Source organism: Eretmochelys imbricata, chromosome 9 (genome assembly GCF_965152235.1).
Source record: "Eretmochelys imbricata isolate rEreImb1 chromosome 9, rEreImb1.hap1, whole genome shotgun sequence".
In the NCBI taxonomy this organism is placed as follows: domain Eukaryota; kingdom Metazoa; phylum Chordata; order Testudines; family Cheloniidae; genus Eretmochelys; species Eretmochelys imbricata.
Window position 1 is genome coordinate 64,593,358 of NC_135580.1, and position 22,122 is coordinate 64,615,479.

The following is a 22,122-nucleotide window of genomic DNA, read 5'->3' on the forward strand; positions in this document are numbered from 1 at the left end:
GGGGGCACTATGCTGCCCGTAAGGACCTGGCCGTGCTCCATCCACCCATACCCTAGCATGGCGTTGGGGTTCGCTGTGCTGCTTGAGGCACTGGCCTTTATCATCTAGACATGCTCCATCTCCTAGCAAGGAGTTGGGGGAGTGCTGCACTGCAGCTGTCCATAACCAAGATAAGCTCATCGTCCAACTCCCCAGTATGGCTTTAGAGGGTGCTATGATGCTGGAGCTGCTGCCCTCCAAAACAGAGACATGTTCCATCCACCAATACATAATCAGCATGGTAACATGGGATGATGTACGGCTGGGAGTGTATCAGTCTAAAATGGGACACTCCATCTTTCCAGTACCCCCACCATCACAGAGCTGGGGGTGCTAGGCTACTGTGTGGCACAACTTGGACAGGTGCCATCTCACAACACCCCAGCAAAGTGACAGAGGGTATTTGCTGCTGGAGGTGCTGTCCTCCTTAACCCAGATATAACCCACCTTGCTAATGCCCTACCTTGGCAATGCCCTGCTACTGGGGGTGCTGTCCTTCTCCATAATCCGCTTTGGAAATGTGGGCAACAGTCAATTCATGGTCAGACTGGATGAAAGTCACCATAATGGTGCTCCCAACACAGCCTCAGCATGGTGCTAGGATGCACTATGCTGCTAGAAGGGTTGTGTACCATCCTCCAGCTGCCAACAACCTAGCATGGTGATGGGGGGGGCTGTGCTGCCACTGTGGTTATTGATGAGATCTTGAGCTCTTCTTAAACTGGCAAAGACCATCCAGCCATGCAAACCAGGCCAGGCAGCAGTGGACACCATAGGGTAATCAACTCTTCCTCTGATATTTACGTTCTTGGCCTTCTCATCTCCTCGCTCTTACCCTTGATTCTTTATGGCCACGGGGTAGAGGCGCTTGCTGGGGGGCACCCCTTTTGATGAGCATGTCAAGTGCAAGACACCCAGCCTTCGCTGAGACTCTGAGGAGACTGGTCAGAAGGCTGGGGCATGAAAATGGCAGTAAGGCAGAGAGCACTGGAGCCAGGTCTGGTAAAGGAAAAGGCTTCAAGGGTCTGTCTAGGGGGCTATATTTATGTTCTTGACTTACTCTGTGAAGAAACGTTCCCAGTTCTCCTCATGATCCAGCCAGTCCACTCCCCTTCTCTTCTCTTGCCAAAGTGAACAGAGCCACCTGAGCTTGCATGTTAGGCAGAGCTCCCACACAGATTTCAGGTGTAGGAGTGAAAGGAGAGGTTTTTAAAAGGTCAGAATAAATAAGGGCCCAATTCTGAGAGTGATGAGCACCCCTAAATTCCACTAGTTAAACTGGAACTTAATGGTGCTCAGAACCAAATAGGAGGTGCTTAGTAACTGGCAAGGTCGGACCCAAAGTTAATCTCCCTTAAAAGGTTTTGTTGGGCAGCAGGGTTCTCTTAGGTGCTGTTGGCCTTCTTGTCTGATAGCAGAGGGGAATGAGTCTGGGAATGGCTAGTGTCCCTGGATCAGCTCCTTTGATCTCGCCTGTGGAGTTGCCTCCAGCTGCAGTGAGAGCAAGATAAAGTCCTGCTGGGACAGGAAGGGGTGAATGTGTTTTCACCCATAACAGGGGCAGAAGGAGGAAGTATTGGCCCTCGCCAATCTCCTTCCATTCCCCACCTGTTTTCCCTTTCCAACACCACTAGGCTCTCTGAATCATTTTAAACTGGGTCAAATTCACCGCTGTTGTAATTCTATTGAAATCAGTGGAGTTGCTTCAAGGTTGTTTTGTCAAGTAACTTAGGCCTGAATCTTAAGGATTCGAATAATCTGGGGAAGAGCAGACCTGAAATATTTTAGAAAAATCCACTGCTCTGCCCCAAGAAATAAAAGCAATAGGCAACATTATTTAGGTCCTACAAAAAAAACCCAAAAAATATTTGTGCCATCATTCTCCCTCTCTGGCATTTTGGGTTCGCCTGTTCCCTCTGCTCACATGTAACTAACCCAGACAGTGCCCAAAGCAGGACTCACCTCCTCAGAGATGCTGGTGCTCATGCTGTACAGCCATGTCTGGGGCTTCCGCTCCACACGCAAGGTGGGGCAAGGGAGGCAACTAGTGTTTGCCAGGTGGACAAGGACAGCCTTGTCAGGAGAAGTGGGATGGTCACTGGTCTAGAAGCCTGTTACAGGCAAGTGCAAGCCACAGCACAGTGAGCAGCGGGTGTCCCTTTAAATCTCTGCATGCCTGGGGCCAAGCGCCAGGCTGCAGAAAGGGGGAAAGGTCCTGGCGAATCTCACAGTGCCTCTTATTGTAGATCTGGTCCAGATGGGCAAACAGCACAAATCCGCCTTGTTGAGAAACTTTACAGACAGTAACGGAGCTGAACAAGGGAGCCTCTTTGACTGGAGCCAGGCCCCCAGTCAGCTGGTGCCAGACCACCACCTCAGCCCCAGCACATACAGACTCAAAGCCAAAAGACTGGAGAGCAGCCTTGCTGACCAGGAAAACAAGGGGCAGAGTGCAGGTCACAACAGCTCTATCTGCTGTAATAATACCCCAGAAAAAGGTCTAGTGCCCTCAGCTCCCTACTGCAGTCACATCATGTGCCCAGATACCACAGTGATGGGCAACCTTATACAAATCTAGAGACACAGAGAATTCTTAGTCTTTTCTCAGGCCTTACCCCCACCGACATCAGTTGCCCAAATAACACTGGAGTAAGAACGTCAGGATTTAACCCAACAAGGGTACTCAGCACCTCACGAGATTGGGCTTGCATAGCGCTTTTTGTCGTCCACAAATTTTACAAATATTCACTAATGAATTAAATCTCGCCCTGCCCCTTTGGGATCAGTGGGTAGGTGGATATTGCTGTTCCCATTTTAGGCATGGAAATGGAGGCAGAAAGGTGAATCGACTTGTTCAAAGGAGTCAGTGTAACAGCCGGGTTTCCCTTAGGAGTGGCCAAACTATGGTAGAACCCTATTTGGCCATAAATCAATTAAACTGTGTTGTTCCACCCATGTTGATAGGGCCTAGTAACGTCCCCATAAGTCATACAGGCTTACTAGATATTTCTCTCCCTCTGTTTTGTTGTTGATTCTGAGTCCTGGTTGGTAGGTTTGGCCCGAACACAACCCAACATGACTATTTAGACTTGCTTTTGGACAGATCAGGTCTTTGAGGCCAGCGATCCTCCAGCTGGTATAAAGTCACTTCCTCTATACTGCAAAACTGCTAACTGTTCTCTCCTGGCACTGAGGAGCCTTGAAGCGCCAGAGGTGCATACATTATGTGGCATCTGGAGAAGTGTCATGTTTTGAAATGAGGGATTTTTAAACAGCACTGATCTTCCTACACAAATAAAATGTATCTGGGGTTTTCATTAATATTGCCAGTGTTATTTATAGAAGAAGGAATTTAGTTTAACACTGCAACAACACTTGTCAGTCTTGACCTGCTGCCACCTCCCACATGCCTCCTACTCCCATCAAAGAGGAGACCATTCTTGCCTGTTCTTGCTTTCGCCATTGCTGGTCCCCACTGTGAAGCAGAGGGTCACAATAGCATCTTCAACAGCACAAGGGCTATTTAGTCTCCTTTGTCATTCAAACCTGTGCATCCCTTGTTTGCTCTTTTTCACCAACAGATCTGAACTCTGCTGTTGCAGAGAAACCACCCTCTCCTGGGATCTGAAGGAATTCAGTCTCCACAGTCGTTTTAGCCTTGACACAAGTTGCATACACCCCTCAACCTGCGCCAGAGAAACCACTGTTTCCTTGGCCTGTATGCAATGAATTTGATGGGACTCCACGGACACCTATTTTCCTATAGGCTTGGAGGCACCAGCCATAATGAAGTACAGTTTAATATTTGACCACATAAAGTTCCTGAATATAGGTCACTCACAGGTTAAAAATCAACACTTTTAGAATTCAAACACACTTTTTGCTAATACCATAAAGATTTTGGGAGAATAATTAATATGTAAATGAATTTACTATATAAGAACAAAAAAAGGGTTAATATTTACTAACAGGTACTAGTCTAAATTAAATAAGCAAACACTCATTTGTTACCAAAAAAAAAAAAAAAGGAGACTTATTTACACTGACCATCCCTGTTCCTCAGAGGGGACACTTGACTAGAAGTGCATTGCATATTCATTATTGTTTTCCTACGGTGTTAATAGTGTTGTGGATATCAAGGACCCTGGGCTGGTTGCAGAGGTTCATTTTCAGTCATCTCTATTTAAATGAAATTGCAGAAGCTCCTTCTCAGCAGTGATGAGAGGACAAGCTAGTGCAGGGGCTGCATTTCAAAGGAAAGGGTCTGAAGTGAGGGATCTCATTAGTTAAACCTTCCCAGGTGCTCCTGCACAAGGAGTGCCATAGACACAAGGCTTGGTGTCAGGCCCGGACTCTGAGAGAGGAGCTGAGAGAATTAGGTAGTGCTGCCCTCTACTAGTGTCTTCTGACTTCCTTAAGGAAAATCCAGGCCCTTGGGGGCTGACTAGCTCTGGGGACTGGAGCCTTTCACCTTATCTGCTGCATCTGCACTGAGCTATCTTTGAAACCTCCCACCATTGCTCTAGCACTGGGATCACTAGTGTAGATCAGCCATAGGCTCTTTTTTCTTTTCTTTTCTTTTTTTTTTTTTAAATAAAAGAGCTGTGTCATTGACCTAACTCTGCTCAAAGCTGTGGTTACACAGTCAGTAGCTGATCCACGCTAGTGCTCCTGCTGTTCCGAACACTGTTAGAACCAAGTCTGTGTTAGACCAGCAGTGGGAGACTGCCAGACACAGTTCAGTGTAGATCAAGTAATGGCCAGGGGTCACTTGTTCAGACCCAGCTTGCTGTGGCAGTGAATTAAACTTGTTATGGTCTGACGTTTGCTCTTTGGCCTGTATGCAATGAATTTGCTTTTCCACGGACAGGTGTCCCCATCACAATCCCTTCCCCATCACTGTGCATTTGGCCCCTTCTCAGTCTCAGCAGAGGCCAGGACTGAGCTCCCCCTCACTTCAGATCAGTGCTGAGTCACATGGAAGGCCTCATCCTCCAGGGCTAATCACACACACAATTTCCCACCCCTTCTCCCATCTTCAATTCTAGAGCTAGAGCAACTTCCTGTGCTGAGGGCTCAAGTCAGGAGATGGGAAACCTATCAGCCTAAGCAGAGAACACAGATTCTATCCACCCCACTCCTGCAGCACAACCTTTGGGGCATGTTGTCCCATTCCACTCATATCTCCTGATAAGAGGCCTCCCTTATAGCCAGCAAGGCCCCGAGCAAGAAAATGACTGTGGAAACCACAGAAGTAGTCTAGGGCCTCTCTCCCCACATAGTAGGAGGACATGTAACTGAAGGGCCCACAGAAGCTTATCTTGCTTGTGTTTATGGTCTGCTCTGTCTTGAGTGCAGCCTTCCCATGGGATATTACAAATTCATGTCTCCTGGGACTGTCACTATGCTGCATGCCACGGCCACTCTGAACTTCCCAGCAGCATCAAGGCAAGATCTCAAATCCCTCTGCTCCAAAAAAACAGGCATCTGCCCCTAGAGCCAAAGGAGAATCTCCACTGAGCAGTACAGGGTCCCTGACAGAGTGAAAGCAGTTCTAATTGTACCAGGTAGGGGATGTCAACCACAGTGAGATCTCACAGTGGCAGGTGCATCAGCAATACAATACCTCATTACATAGGGAGGGAAGGTGGTGATAAGAATGCCTTTAGTGGGCATTCAAGCCTGGTATAGCGAGTGCACGTTCAGTAAAGCCCTCATTCAGGATCATATTGTTTCCATAGGGCGATGTTGGCCTCAATCAATTGTAAACAGTGCTCTTGGCTTTCCCTGCTGTGGGCTGTTAACAGCGCATGCAGCAGCCCGGACTCAAGATGGGGGCAGCCACAGGTGGGAAGCAGCCCTGGCACAGAATTGCACTGGGATGTCGTTATCTCTATCTCCAGTGGTGATTTTTCTGACATAATTGGCAGTGATTGTCTTGTTTCATTAGCCATTACACAGCCAGTTGCTGAGCCCAGCACTCCAGGGCTGTAGCAAGGAAGCCTCCTGCATTTGCTGATTGTGGGGATGGGGGTAGAGTTGCACTTATCCCTCCGCTTGGCTTGGGATCCCATGCCCCCTCAGAAGCCCTGTCTCAGTCAGCTGCCACCAAGCTCCCCTCAGGAGTGCCAGTCACACTGTGTGTGGAAAATTCCCCGGGCTGTGCCTCCAGCCTCCATGGCTAGGCTGGTATTTTCTCTTTATATCCCTTTGTTCCCAAGGCCCAGCGAGCACCATGCCTGCTGGCCAGAGACCGACAGCTGTCCTCCCCTTAGAGCTCTCCCTGCAGCCTCTCCTCTGAGGCAGGCCAAGCTTCTTCCTTGGCACCTTCACCTGAGGGACATCTTCACTTTACAGCGTCAGTCTGGGCTCTTACCTGGCTGCAGCCCCTAACCCCCTTCTCCCCTCCCATCCACACACAAAACCCCCTCACAAGAGTTTGAGGGAGCTTTCAGCTCAGGCTAGCTGTCCTGGGTGGGGGTGTGAGTTGAGACAGGGTCATGCTTTCCCTCAGGCTGGTAACACACCCCCAGTAACTCAGACACAGCTTTGCAGCAGCCACTCATGCGCAGTGCCGATCACTGGCATTAACACTGCAGTGAAGGCATAGCCCGAAAGGAGTCAGAGGCATAGCCCCCTCCACATGCCCACCATCATCTCAAACCTGTGAAGAGTCACATCTATAACACTGTTCCCCACTCTCCTCCATGGACCCAGAAACTGATGGTGGAGACCCAGTTCCATTCCCCTGTGCGGATGCCCCTATTGGGCCAGCAGATGAGAAAACCTTGGCTGAATCCCCCTGGAGTTTCCTCAGCATCTTCTCCTTCGCTAATCCTAATAACTTCAGAGGATAGACTCTCAAAATGGTTTTGGATGTGCCTCGGTCAAAACCTGAGCTTCTTGTACATCTCCACCTGTGGTCACTGAATCTCCACTATTACTTCCACGATTACTCAGCCCAACATTCCACAGCTATGGTCACTTGTTAGGGGGCTTATTCCTTCACCCACGTCCTTCTCGCATGAACAGAGAGCAACAATACCCGAAGTCCAAAGGTGCAAACAATTCGATGTTTATTGGGGTGAACTTCCAGCAAGCATGATTCCAGTTTCCTTCCTTAGTATCCTCCTTCCCAGCTCTGACACCACAGAGCCTTACACCTGTGTCCTTGTTCCCATTTCCCCCTTTAGCAAAACATGATTCCAATTTCCTTACCCCCATTACCATCTCCCACACCCACCCCCTCCCACTTCCTGATTGACTATAGATTATATAGTAAAACTTGAGTTCTGCTTAGCTATACCTTAACCAATCATTTTCCTGAAATTTAACTAACCAATCCTAACATAGTGTAACATGATTATGTAACCAATTATATCCCACCACCTTAATTAGTTTACAACCAGCAAAATTAATTATACAGCAAACAGGAACAATCACAGAACCAGACAGAGATTATACAGACAAACAATAGCAAAGTGGGAACTATAATGACAAAACAATACAGAAGTGAGGATTTCACATCCCAGCTATTGATAAGTGAGTTCTTGCCAGACAGGATGCTATCAAACTAAGTTTCCTTTTACATTTTCTAGGCACTTCCCTTTCTCTGGAGATGATAGGCATTATCAGGACAGAATTGTATTCCTAACAGCCCAATAGCACCTTCTTTCAATGTGACTAGTTTGGAATGTGAGGATGTGTCCCATCGCTTCACAGTTTATGGCTGCCTCTGTTGCTTAGCCAAAGGCCTTAGCCTAAGAACAGGGCCTCAGACTGTCACAGTAAGAGAAGGCCCTTACACCGGCAGACTGTTTTTGATTCTCTCTTTTATACCTCTATAACTAGCTAAGTGATAAGAATACACCTAAATTCTTTGAGTACAGGCCTTTACCGACAGTCCTGAATATCTAAATCCTAACATCACTCAGTGGCCCTATGCCCCTCCCCTTGTCCCTGGGTCTCCTATATATTACACCACAGGTTATTATGTCCCAGCTAGGCTTACAGGCTTCTCAGAGTGTCCTTTGAACTCCCACTGTGTCCTCCATGTGCCCGTCCGGTGGTCAGCAGGCCTGGCATTACGTTCCTCTGGTCTCAGGACTCCTAGTATGTGCCTCTCACGTCAGCTTGTCTCCCTAGGCTCATTTCAGGTTAATCCTGACCTTGTGACAGAAACATTTTATATTGTAACATACCTGACAGTCCCCTGCCCCCGGGCCCCACAGACCCCAGCACATGGATTCCCTGAATTCAAGAATCCAGTCAGCCTGACCTTAGAATCCAGTCAAGCAGTGGGAATGGGGGACAACCTACCTGTTGTCATAGCAAAAATCCACAGGAGGCTCCAACCCTTCCAAGAAATGAATAGTCTCTAAACCCTGTGGCTCTCTCACAACAGTATTACTAGACCCCTTCCCCCACTCCGCACCCTCCATTCGAGCCAAGAGCAAGCACTGCTACAGTGAAAGGAAATATAACCTACCCTCATGCACAGGCAGGAAGAGCTAGTTATTATGGCCTCCTAGCAGAAAGGCTGTCATACCAGAGCCAGTTTTCTAGTGAGGGGCTTAGGCAGTCTCCCTCAGGTTGTGGAGCTTGTGGGACCTGTGGGGTGGGAATCAGGTGGATGTGTATCTCACTCATAAGTAGGTGATGTCTACTTTCACTCCCATCGCTGTAAGTCAGATCACAGAATCAATCGAGTTTCATTAGTGCAAGATCAGAATTAGGCACACTGGATGAAATTCCATGAATACAGCCCTACACTTCCCCTCATGCACACACAGGAACACACAGAGCCCTTCTCCTTTTAACCCCTCAGGGTGGTAAAAGGTGCTTTCCTCTTCTTTCCATTCGGAAAGCCAAATATGCCTCTATCTCCTCTGCAGTGCTACGTACAGACACAGCCTAATAGAGATATACGCCGGGGCAAGATTAACGACTTAATTAACATTTCCCCAGATCCCTACTTAGCCCTTTAATGAGTTCACAGAACCACTACAGCTATAAACAGCCCAGCCAAAGTCATGTCAACCCTGGGTCCTGCTTGCCTCCTCTCTCATCCCTACTTCAGTGCCCTATATTAACTGCCCAGGGTGCAGCCAAAGTTTGCCCACTGCCCAGGCAGCACGATCACCAATTGCCTGGTCACAGCCCCCATGCAAAAGCTACAGCTGGGGCATGTATTTCAGAGGCTGACCCCCTCCGTGGCTCCCAGAGAGTCAGTGAACATAAACCAGTCTCGAGAGAGTTGTAGAAATGTGCTGAGTCTCACACAGTAGCTCTGGTCGCTTTGGAAGCAATACAAGCTCACGCGGGGGGAGGAGGAGGGGAGAAAGAGATCTTAACGAGGGGTCTCATCTCTGGTAGAAACCCCAAGTCCCGCTTCTCTGAGCTATTTCACTGGTGGGAAGCAAAGGGTGAGGTTTACTTGGGACATAGCCGGCCCTAGGGTTGCAGTTAACTGAGTAACAGCTCCTCCCCCTGTTGCCCCTTCACCTCCCACCCCCATATCTGCCCTCCCTCTCCAAGCTGGTCAGGAGCCAACATTAGAGAATTGCCAGCTGTCCTCGGAGACTCAGGGCAGCCTGGACAGCTCTACAGTACCATGAAGGGCCAGTGCTTTTGTTGACAGCTGGCATCAGGATGAAGCAGAGATCACAGCTGATCGCTCCACTCTGGAGCTAAGATCAATCTCCCTCTGTCCTCACAGCCAAGTTTCAATAGAGCTGATCTGTGAGTGACAGCCCTGCCCTGGCCTCTCACTAATGGTGTGCAGGGCAAAGCACTGGCTCGTACCTTTTAGAACCATCTGCCTCCCCCTTTTCTCCACCCAAACCTGACCTCGGCCTTCTCCCAAACATCACCACTTTTGCTCAGCCCTGGGGGAATGCTTTCAGTGGGGATGCTGGCCTGTTCCTGGCCTCCCTCCCTAGTAGAGGCTCCACATCACAAGTGGGCACAGACAACTCAGCCTGCTTCATTGCTTAGGGCCAAACAAGTGAAATAAGCTGGCACTCAGTTTTTGGCGCTCAAACTGGCGTTGCCCAGAACCACCTAAGCAGCAAAAACGCCAGCGCCTTGACAGACTGAGGTGGCCTCCAGCCAGGTGCAGTACTTCCAGGGAACGTGACCATTGTGTGATTGGTATCTCTATTTCAGTCTAGCACACCTATACTTGCTCAGGCAGGCCTACCCACCTCAGCCCCTGCTGCAGCCTCCTCTGGCCCACTCCCTGATTCTCTTGGGCCCAATCTGGACCATCCACCCTGTTCTCCAATCCCTTCTACCTACCTTGTCCCCACTGGCCAATATAGCTATAGTATAGATATGTGATGCCTTAAGTTCCTCCATCCATGTATTTCACAATGATTATGACAACCAGTGGGCTACTGGTTCTCAGCTAGAGACCTCACATGCCACCCTTTGGTGAACTGTTATGCAAAGATCTGACTAGGGGATCCCTGTAAACCCTATGCACCCCTTGTGCCTTCTGCCCATTAGCACCAGGAGGTCCCAGGGTCCCACTCCCCCAGTGTGAACTGGGAAGGAGCAGGGCACTCTTCTCACCCCTGCCAGGCTTCCTGAGGTCTCCCTCCCTAGCCAGCAGCTCTGTCCCAAAATTACTACTTTAAACTCCCTTGTCTGACTGATGTGGTAACCATGACAACGAGCAGCCTCCCTACAAGAGAGGCAGTGATAGAAGAAGGCACTTGGTTTCTGCCCTTCCGGCATAGCAGCTTGAATGATTCTTTTCTCAGTGTAACCGTTGGGGGGTGGAGGGGGAGGGAGAGAGAATGGCAAATTGCAACTGATCCTTTCCCCTTCTCCAGGGCTAGAGATACACTACCAGCCTAGGGGCATCAGGCAGCCCAAGCACTTTTGTGCAGTTCTCAGTTCCCATATTCACAGCACTGCAGGGGGTTGCTCACTCCTCAGAGGGAGATGTACACAACGCTGAGCCTGACATTGCCATCCATGCAGGAGGCTATGAACCGCTGCACTGATTACGAAAGTAAGGGCCCGCTCCTTTGAGGTGCCAAGCATGCTCCATTCCCAAAGACACACAGCAAGTCAGGAGCAGAGCACAGGACTCCTGGCTGCCAGTCCTGTGTTCAGATCACTGACGTAAAAATCCTTACATAACCCCTTCACTGGGCTTCGCATCAGGCACACAAACCATTTTCTGCCTGCTCTGTTTGAATCTAGAGAGACATCACAGTGGTTGTCAGACTCTCAGAGAAGCAGCCCCAGGCCTCGAGCCAATAGCCAGGGCCAAATTAATTGATGGTGTAAATTAAGGTCATTGGAATTATACCAGGGGTTAATCTGGCTCTCAGGCAGTAGGGTGAATTTAATCAGCACTGGCATTTTCTGGACTGCCAGCCAAATGGCTAGTTAGGGACATAGAGATACAGATACAAACAGATATTACAGGCAGGACTGGTAGCTCTGGCTATGATTAAGGTTACCTGACACTTCCCATTATAAATGACCATTTTCAGTTGCATTGAATTTTGCCAAATTTTAACTATTTGGGCTGAAGTTTTCCTGACAGGTGTCTGCCTCAGATGGAATTTTGGAAAATTTCAGCCAAAATGGTTCAACTGTTTCTGCGAACAATGTTGAGGAAAGGTATGTAGTTTTACCCATGTTAAAAACAATCCTGGAAGCTTTTTTTCTTTGAGAAGCTCTAATGCCCCTGCTTTGGAGCAGGGACTTGAAGGTTGGCATGGGGGTAGCCTGTGTGCCAGGGCTTGCCTTTTTGCCGTCCCTGCAGAAAACGTCAGCCAAGTTATAGACTTTTGGGTGGGGACACATGGGGGAGAAATACATGTGGTTTGAACATACTCAGTAAAGACTTGCTAGAATTTAACAGCTAAATTCACTGAAGATTCACAGCATGTTCCACACCAGCATGGAGATGAGCAGGACTCTCCCTGCAATTGCAGTTCTGGGCTCCCACGGACCAGTCAAGCTGGGTACCAGAACTAAGGGCAGGTAGCCTCTCCAGTGATCTCAGTGCCCCCCTTACTGGGTACAGGCAGCATGGAAGAGGAAGCTGCCAGATTCAAGTGCAAATGGGACAATGGCCAGACCTGTAGGCAGGAATCGAGGGGGAGGGTGGAGAAGGAGACTGGGACAACGAGCTTTGTGGAGGAAGACCAGAACTGGCTAGGCAAAGAGACCAGGGAAAAAGGAGCCAGGGATAAGGAGGAAACTGGGAATGACTGGGCAAGTATCCTCAGAATGGGGGGGGGGGGGAGGAGACAGAGACTGAGATGGAGAGTCCATAGAGGTGAGATTAGACTTGCTGTGCAAGGACACTGGACTGAGATGAGAACCCTAGGAAATGGATATTCAGACTGGCTAGGTGAGGAGGATGGGATGGGGATCAGGGGTGCGGAAGAGACAGCACTGAGGCTAGGACAACTTTGAAGGGAACAGCGTAGAAGGGGTCCAGCTTTGGAATAATAGGCAGAAGAGTTTGTAGCCACTAGTCACACTCCCCTCCAGAGCATGAAATGGAACGCAGAACTCCTAAGTCTCACCATTCCTCTGCTGTCAGGAAATATCTGTGAAACCCACCCCTCATGACCACTCCTCTTCTGGGAGCATAGGTGCTAATCCAGGCAAGCCTCTTCTCCAGAATTCAGGAGTCCCACAGCCTTCCCCAGGCTTGTGTAATAACTCAGATATACTTACCCACCTTGTATTCAGGATTATCACAGCCCTAGTCCTGCAGCTGGGTATAGTCCCTCTCTCAGTGGGTCAGAAGTTCCCAGCTCCCCTCCTGCAGCTGGGTGGTAACTCAGGCCAGTTAGCCCCTTTTACCTACTCAGCCCTTTCTCCCTAAGCTTAGAGAGCTGAACAAGCAAACAACTTCTGCTGAGTGCTCTGGTAGCCTTTTATCAGGTCCAGATGCTCATCAGTCAATTAGCTGCCAAGCAGCCACCTAGGCAGTTGACTTCTACAGGTGGGCCAAAACAGGTTTGTTCTCCCTAAAGAAGCCTGGCAGGCATAGACTAGGCCATGACTCCCCATAAATGGGTCAGCCACTCCATGTCACCACCTCCATGAACTTATTTTCAAGGGGGTGTTGTGAAAATGTTAGTGTTGGTAGCTGGAGGGGATTGAGCAGTGGTCACTAGTCTCTCAGAAGGCCACCCCTGCTGCTGTGCCTCTCTTCCCTTTGCACAGCCAGTTCCTCCTCTACCCCTGTCAGCAGCACAGGGTGCTCTTTGACAGTCCCCTCCACAGGAGGCATCAGGGGGCAGTGCTGCTTCCAGGTACAAGTGGGTGGTAGGATGTCTGCAGCCCACACAACAGTCATTCCTAGCTTGATGTTTGCAAAGCACTCAGATACTCTAGCGATGTACACCATAGAAAAGCCCCTGGGGAAATTAACAGTTCTGCCGTCAGAGCAGGGTTTGAATCGTGTGAAGTAAATAAGGTCTAGGGCCATGCATTGAATAAGGAGGAGAAAACAAAATGCTGAAATAGCTGCTTACTAAGTGAGCACCGTCCATCCTGTGCCCTGAACAAGGCAGAGGTCCCGGGAAGGAAAAGTATGTGATCATGTAATTAAATCTGAATCCTGAATCTGGCTTATGGGGAGAGGTCCCCTAGGTCTGTCTCACTGCCTTCCCAGAACAGCTGTCAGTGTAAGGCATGCCCCCTCTCTGGGCTGAGCAGCACTGCCATGGGGAAGCAAGCCCTGAGCAGCAGCCTGTCTCAGAAGCTAGGAGTGACTGTTGTGTGGGCTACAGACATCCTACCACCCACTTGTACCTGGAAGCAGCACTGCCCCCCTGATGCCTCCTGTGGAGGGGACTGTCAAAGAGCGCCCCATGCTGCTGACAGGGGTAGAGAAGGATCTGGTTATGCAAAGGGAAGAGAGGCACAGCAGCAGCGGTGGCCTTCTGGGAGACTAGTGACCACTGCTCAGTCCCCTCCAGCTACCAACACTGCAGGCACAGCTTCTCCCTTCTACTTGTGATCAACTAGATCCAGTGAACCTCTCCTACCAGGGTCTCTTTTTGCTCTTCCCTCCTACTGCATCTTTCTTTCCTTGCTACTGGGGGTGGGGCAGAGAAGGTAAATGAAGGGAGAGAATATTTAATTTAAATACAAGATCCCATAGGCAGGCCCACTGGGCTGCCTCAGGCACCACAGGACAACTTCAAACAGGACATATGGTATTATTGGCCAGATCCTCAGACAGCTGGTGTAAATCAGCATGGCTTCACTGATGTCCATGAAGCTACACCAATCACCACAGCTGAGGATCTGGTGCATCTTTGGTTTGCAAACAGCAGGTATAGGCCGTGGTCCAGGTTTGTACAGTCTCACAGATGATCTTGGTCCAGGGCCTGCCCCCAAGCTTCTTGTTAGAATCCCATGGATGGTTTCTCTCAGAGGCACAGCAAGAGCCTCCGCCACACTGTACCTTTTCCAGAATCAGCGAGGCATTGACTGCAATGGGCCATTAGCTGAGCGTGGGCAGAGGGTGGTACATAATATAGACCCTGGCTTGTGGAGCGCCACACCTATTGACTGCTGTTTACGTTATAGACAAATCATTCAGGGCCTCCAAGGAGCTGCGCATCCTCAACTCCTTGTGACTTTAGTGGGAGCAGACAGCATTCAGTACTTCACACAGGACACTCAGCATGTAGCAAGAGAAGCCATACAGTTCTGTGGTTGCAGAACATTCCATCTCCCTAATATATCTTCCAAGTTTTTTGAAGGTCTTTGGAACCTTTCAGCATCTGCATGTCCATGCCACGGGGCCTCTAGCTCTTGGCTCATACTTTCTGCATTTGTCCTCATCATCCTCAACACTCCCTAACTTGGCCTGAGGAAGCTCTCCCGCACACTCCCCCAATCAGTTACACTGTGCGTTGGCTGGGCAAGGAAGACATTCGTTTTTCCTATTAGCACCACTATTGGAAATGTGGACAAGTAGTTTCTGTGTCTGGGCTGGTATATTTTCATGACAAATATCCCTCTGCTCAGCCTCCACAGGTGTGACTGGCAGAAGTGTTCAGCCCTCACTCCTCTAATTATTCAGTACCTCTGAAAATCAGGCCTTCTACATAAATCCTTTCCTCATTTAGGTGCTCCCCTCCCACCTAGACCCAGGGAAAAGGATTGGTGCTTTCCTTTCAGACAGGCTCTGTAACTGGAGGTTGATATTCCCTGGGACCAAACTCTCCTTGCTCCCTGACTTATTCCTTACTCCTACCTCCAGTTCTCCCTGTCTTGAATACTCACTTCTGCCTCAGCAATCAGACCCTTTTCCTGGGACAGAGCCTTGGGCAAAACACCAGAAATGGGTAAATAGCCTGAAAATTAAAGGCTAAAAAGGAAACCCCTTCTAATGAAAAATAATCTGCAGGTCCAACACAGAGCAAAAGGATAAGAAGTTGCTTGATTTTGCGTGTAAATGTAGGAGATTAGATTAGATTAGATTAGATTAGATTAGATTAGATAGGTCTGTGTGCAGTTCCAGCCCTTCCTGAACTGAAGAGAAGGCACACAAGCTGTATTCTTGGCTGCTCACAGAGAGGAGGGACAGAGGCAGGGTGGCACAGACTTGATGGAAGTGTCCTTTGTTTTAATTTGACATTCTTTTGTTTCTCCAAATGAATCTATTTTAACCCTATTAGTTAATCTGTCCCCCTGCTTTCCGCCATCACTCCCATGTCCCCTCATGCATCACTGGCTCAGCCAAGTTTCAGCACAGTCTCCCAACTGCTTGCAAAACTCCTAGGGCCTGAGAGGTAAAGGTCAGACAGCGCTCCATTCACACACACATCTACACTCACACACACACACAATGGGGAAGAGTCTCTTTCCCCCTTTGAGACAGGCGGGTTTGGGGCTCATCAAATGGGTCTCTGGAAAAACTATGGAGAAAATTCTCCCTGGGCTGCATCTGCTTAGTACCCTTCACCCGTTGCTGCTGGTGCATGCTGGGAATTTTGCAAGCTAAGGAACATGCATTACCCAACCCCATTGCCATAATTTCACTGCACATTGTTTAAAGAGAATTTAGTGCTGGAAGGAGTGCTGGATTGAAACAGCCCTGGAGACAGAAAAACAGGTAACACATGGAAGCAACAATTACTGCAGAATAGCTCTTTGGGGCCCTTTAGGTAAAATAATAATACCTAGCACATATGTATATATATATATATATATGACACTTTCCATTCAGAGACCTCAGAGTGCTTTACAAAGGAGGTCAGTCTCATTATTTCTATTTTTCAGATGGGGAAACTGAGGCCCAGAACATTGATGTGATTTGGCAAAGCTCACAATCCCAGTCAATGGTAGGGATGGGAACAGAACTCAGGAATCCACCTCATAGTTCAGCACCCTATGTGTGTTGAACGTGTTTCAATCCAGTATAAAATAGGATTAATTTACAAAATTTAGATCTGGATCCAGATTTGGATTCTGACTTTACTTCCCCAGTTCTGGGTGCTTGATCTGGGTGTGTGGTACAGCACTGTCTCCATTATTATGTATATCCTGCCAAAATGAAACTTCTATTGCTCCTTTAACTATGGCGGCACTTCCACTCCACCAAACACCTTAACACCAGACATAGCTAGCCACAAAAGCAGGGAGACTAATTCTAATAGTTCATCTCCAACCACGGTGATGAAAATGCGATAGGATCCTGAAGGAAGTTGCATTTAAACGTAAGCAAAATAAAACACTAGTAAATGCACCATAGAGAACAGCCCTATGTTGGAAGGGAGACGTAGTATGGGACCTAATAGGCTTTTCAATTTCTAACATTTATGATCTCGAACCAGCATGAAGTACAACAGAAGGGTGTTTCTCCTGCTTTAGTCTCTAACAACCAGGGAGCCTGTGGAACTAGTGCAGTGGTTTGCCCAGACCTGCCAGAAATGAGAACTGAATCGTGTGGAAGTGTTCATCCCAGCTGGCCTGGGCCCTGTGCTCCCAGGTCTCTGCCATTCGGAGGGGGGTTACATTAAACACGTTGCTTTTCATCCTTTCTTGCTGTAAGTTATTCTGAAGCGCTGCTGGGCTTCTGAGCTGTTTCCTTTGTGCCCTGCATGGCCCCTCACCCAGTCCCCTCCTGCTGTATCCTTGGTGCTCAGCCCTGACAGGTAGGAGGCTCTAGGTCTGAAGCCCTGAGAAACCCTGAGGCCCAAGCCAAAACCCCTGAGGTTTCGGGACCGACCTCTCACAGTCATTGACCTCGTTTTCCAGGCGAGGGTATGTCTATGATTAAAATGCTACAGTGGTGCCCCTGCATCGTCGCAGGTGGGCCACTATAGCGCTTCAGCATAGACCATATCTACAGGAACAGGAGGGGTTCCCCCATCAGAGTAGTTAATTCACCTCCCCGAGAGGCAGTAATGAGGTCGACAGAAGAATTCCCTAGTGCTGTTGACACCAGGGGTGAGGGGAGCATGAGGGGGTGGATTTCTCACACCGTTGCGAGATGTAGCTAGACCAGTGACAGTTCCTAGTGGAGACTAGTTCTTAGTGTCTAGGGATGTAGGGGGCCAGCCCAGGCAGGGAGGGTTTAGCCTCTCTAGATGTAGAGCTGGATCTTTGCTGCCACACCCTGGAGCTCTGCGGATCGAGATAAATGGGACACACTTGCCAGCCCCTAGGCAGTGGTTCTGCACAAGGAAAACAAAGGCAATGACTTTTTCCAACCCCCAAACCAGCTTGTTTTGCCTGACTCACTGAGAAGCTTCTGCCCCAGCCTCAGGCCCTGAAGGGGATGGTGGGGAAGGGGCAAGGCTCTTAAACAACAAGCAATTATTAAACTCCCAGCTCAGAGGCGCTTTTGTTCTCTCCACTTTTAACAGCCACTCCCCTCTGTAGACCCAGGAGCTGGGATATGGGGGCACCTAGTGGGGAGATCAGAGACTACAGTATGTCTGCAGCCTTTCGGCCTCAGAAACCAAAGGCAGCAATTGCTAGAACCCAGAGCCACTGTCAGAGGCTAAATCCAGATGGAGTCACAGATACCAGTCCACAGAGCAGAGGCCGAAGAGGACTCAGGTATGTTCCAGGGGTTAGTTCTGGAGGGGGTTCAGCACTGTGCTGGGGACCTAGGAATTGGTGTGGTCAAGAGGGACTCGTCCCATGTTGGGAGCTCAGGACTCCTAGGTGAGGATGTGGTGCAGGAAAGGGGACTCAGTCAGCTGGCAGGGAGTCCAGGATCACTGCTGTAAAGAGTCCTTTGCCAGGGGCCCGTGCAGTAAATGGGGACACCCAAGAGTGGTAATGGGCTCAGTCTACACTGCCCAACCCTGAGGGAATGTTATCAGGGTGAGGAATCTCCCCCAAAGGGAACGAGAGCTGGTTCCTGGACACACAGGAGCCATGGAAATCCACCTGGTGCCTTTAATCCCTTTCCCTAATTCAAAAGGGCCAGGATCTGACTGTGCAGCTTCCCCTGGTCTAGGTAGGAAAGGGAAAGAGCAGGTTGTATCAGCTCTGTTGCTTGACTGGCAAACAGGCTGGTTGTTCATAAAAGACCTATAGCCCAGAACAGCCCTAACCAGCTGGCACAGGATCTGAGAGTCAGACACACCCAGATACCACAGACACTGAGGCATTCAGGTCATACAAACACAAGGTCAAGGAGTTGACAGAGGCTCTCAGGGCTCCTGTGATATCAGGGCTCTTGCACCCCAGTGGCCATTCTCATTGCAGTATCTCCGCACATGCACAGCCACCCGCAATATCATGGTTTTCAAGCAGTGAGGGAGGTGTGGACTCCAGTAGTGGGTGATGTCCTAGCTGGGAAGGGACACTGTGTCCCACACATTTGCTCCTGAGCAGGGGCACGAGTTGGTGAAGGCTAAGCACACCTTATAAATCATAGGACACTAGAGAGCCCCTGTCTCCCACTTCCCAGCCACACTGATTCTTCCCCAGGCTTCTATCAAAATGGTTACAAGTGTTCAGAAACTCCCAGTCCTAAAACCACCCCTCACATCACACAGCTTTGGCTACTTCGGAACATAAAAGAAGCTCACCTGAACCAAGGATTGATGCACCTTCTTAAGGAGCAAAGCCCAGATCCTCAAAGGGATTTACGCTCCTAACTTCCACCGAAATCGAAGGAAGTGAGGAGCCTAAATACTTTTGAGGATCTGGGCCCAAGTGTCTGCTACGTGTCTCCGGGGATAAGGCCCCACTAAAAATCAGTGAAAACTGAGCAAGAGGAGGTGTTTACTTTACACATGTTAAGATGTGCTTAGCCCACTAACAATAGAAGCAAAATATGGTGTGCTGAGACCACTGCCTATCATGCTGTCCAATACTGTCCCATTGTTTTCTTGCACAGTTCTTTCTTCCTCACTAGGCATCATTGTGACCCAGGCTTCACGGCTGACTTACTCATGGTCTTATATGGCATAATTTTATTGCTAAGAATTCCCTTTCCCTCATGGCTTAATCCTTTAAATGCCTCAATTGGTCCCACTGCCTTCCGTGTTTCATAATTGGTAGTGCTGTCTGAGCCTCCACCTCCTCCACCTCAACAACAGTGATAAGTTGTCCAAGGTCGTTGCTTGTGCATACTTCCCTCAATGGTTTCCTCAGACTGTCTTCTTTGAGTAATTTCTCATAAAACTGCTGTCACCTCCTAATGATTTCACTGGCTTCCACCAGTGCTCTTCCATTTTTGTTTTTGACACACCTCATGACTCCCAAGTCCCCTGTGCTTCTTTGCCCAATCTTGGCTAATGCATATATTCCTTTCCCCACTTCCTGAATAAGTAGCCCTGCATATAAGGCTTTAAGTGCTTGGCCCTTAGCTTCTGCAACAGCTCTTTTTGCCTTTTCCTCCCGCTTGTATTCCTCACCACTTCCTGCCCTTCTTACTTTCTGCCATTGCTTAAACTTTTCCTCCTTCTTTGTTACTGCCTTCTGCACATCACTGGACCAGCACTATGTCTCCCGGCCATGGAATTTCCCTTCTTTCATTTGCGCACAGCCAGCATTTGCTCTTTCTGTAATGTGTTTGGATATTTTCCCCCAAATCATGTTAGTATCATTGTGGTTGATTTGGTTGTTGTCCAACCTTCATTGAACTTCATCCTTAAACCTGAGACTACCCAGGAGCCTCTGCCAGTTTGTCCTTTGTTCCACAATTTGTCCCGCACTAGCCTTTACACCCAGAACTCCATTACAAGTAATCTATGTTGCTCCACAATCTGCTCTCCCGGAATCACTTTGCAATCTGTACTGCAGTCCAAACAATAAATAACCATAACCAAGAGTCAGCAGAGCCAGTTTTACCTCCCCCACCAAAGAAATGATGCTCCTCCGGCAAGCACTTCTGAAAAAGCCTCGTCCAACAAGCCACAGCGCTGGATGCAACTGCCTTTGCTCAGACTCTTTTATATCAGAAACTGCACTGTAAAGGATAAAGTCTTATCCCATTGAAGTCAATGGGAATTGTGCAGTTGACTTCACCAGGGTCAGAATCCCTGCTCACAGTGAGGTCAGTGGGAACTTTGCTGATGATGTCAGTTGGAGCAGGAGCAGGATCTAAATTTTGGCCCAACCTGTCAAGGTGCTGAGCATCCTCTGTAGCTGTAGCTTTCAGGAACTCTGTAGCTTTCAGGAACAGGCCGGTTCTACATAGGAAAGGCATCCCTTTCTGCTGTGCTTAGCTTTGAGGACATGAGCAGAAGTGACAGCTGCCAGCTGACTCACAGTGTGTGTTATGGTTTGTACACAGACAGGTCTCCACAAGGACACAGATGGGCCATGCTTGCTATTGGGTTTAGTTGTTTAACCCTTTGTAGTCCTGGTGCTCTTCAAAGTTTGGAAATAACTTTTTTTCTCCCCCACCAAGACTTTTCTGTCTCTGTTTTGCCAACCCAGCTCTTCATGGTGTTAATTCTGAGCTGAACACAAATCTTAGCTCTAGAGAGGTCTCTGTTCTCTCTTGCATCAGCATTCTCCATGACTGACATTGGTACATCTGCCACTCTCCAAGATGCAAAGGTGGGAGAAGGCAGCACAAGCAGGTGGATCACACCCATACTCTGCCCTCTCCAGTGGCTACTTACCCAATGCCAGACCCATTCCACAAACCTGGTTCTTAGCCTCAAAGCCCTACATGGCGTAGGGCCGGGCTATTGCAGAGAGACCTCACACCTCTACACCACCAGGGCATGACGGAACTAAGCTGGACACAGTCCAGGATTGAACTTGTGGAGGTGGGTGGCAGATGTTCTCTGCAGAGGGAACCTGATTGTGGAATCCGCTGCCACTGTAAACCAGGATAGGCAAGTCTAACCAAATATAGGACCCAATGCAGGACTCATTTCTTTCAGTAAACCATCCATTAGGAAGTGAGCAGGGAAACACACTAACTGGGGCTGGATTTTTATACACCCTAATTGGGGCTATAACCAACCTGGATTTATTTACTGTACTTTTAAGTAAACAGCTTTAATCTATGGCAAATGGTTGTGATCTTTGTTCCTCTTCCTCAGGGGAACTGATCTACATCTAAATGCATATAAGGAACAGCTCCCAGACACCACTGGGACTGGCACCTTAGAAATATGGATAACAATAAAATACTGCTTAATGAATAGTAAAGTCCACACCCTTCCCTTGCTGATTTTGAACACTCCCTCTCGCTCAGCTAGGGTTCTCACCTACTCACTTTGGTCCTCCAGGTGCCAGATGTACATGGCTGAGCTGAAACTAGCAAAACCCTTTGGAGGAGGAGGACACAGGATAGATAGGGAAAAGAGGAGAAGCAGAGATAAGAAAGACAGCAGCAATAGAGGTGAAGACAGCTGTAGGGGAGGTGAAGATATTCATGAAGGGGAGGGAGGGAAGAATCCTGAGGGGTGAGTAGGAAGGGGAAAGTCGGTGGCTGAACGAATGCACACTGCTATACTTCTTCATCAGCTGCTTGTGACTCTGTTTCTGAAGCCAGAGCATTCAGTAGGAAAGAGCAGAGATCTTAGATCAAGGTTTGTTAGTTACCTGCTGTGGGGTCAGCACAAGGTATTGTGTTTTTGTAGGTCCTAACAAATGGAA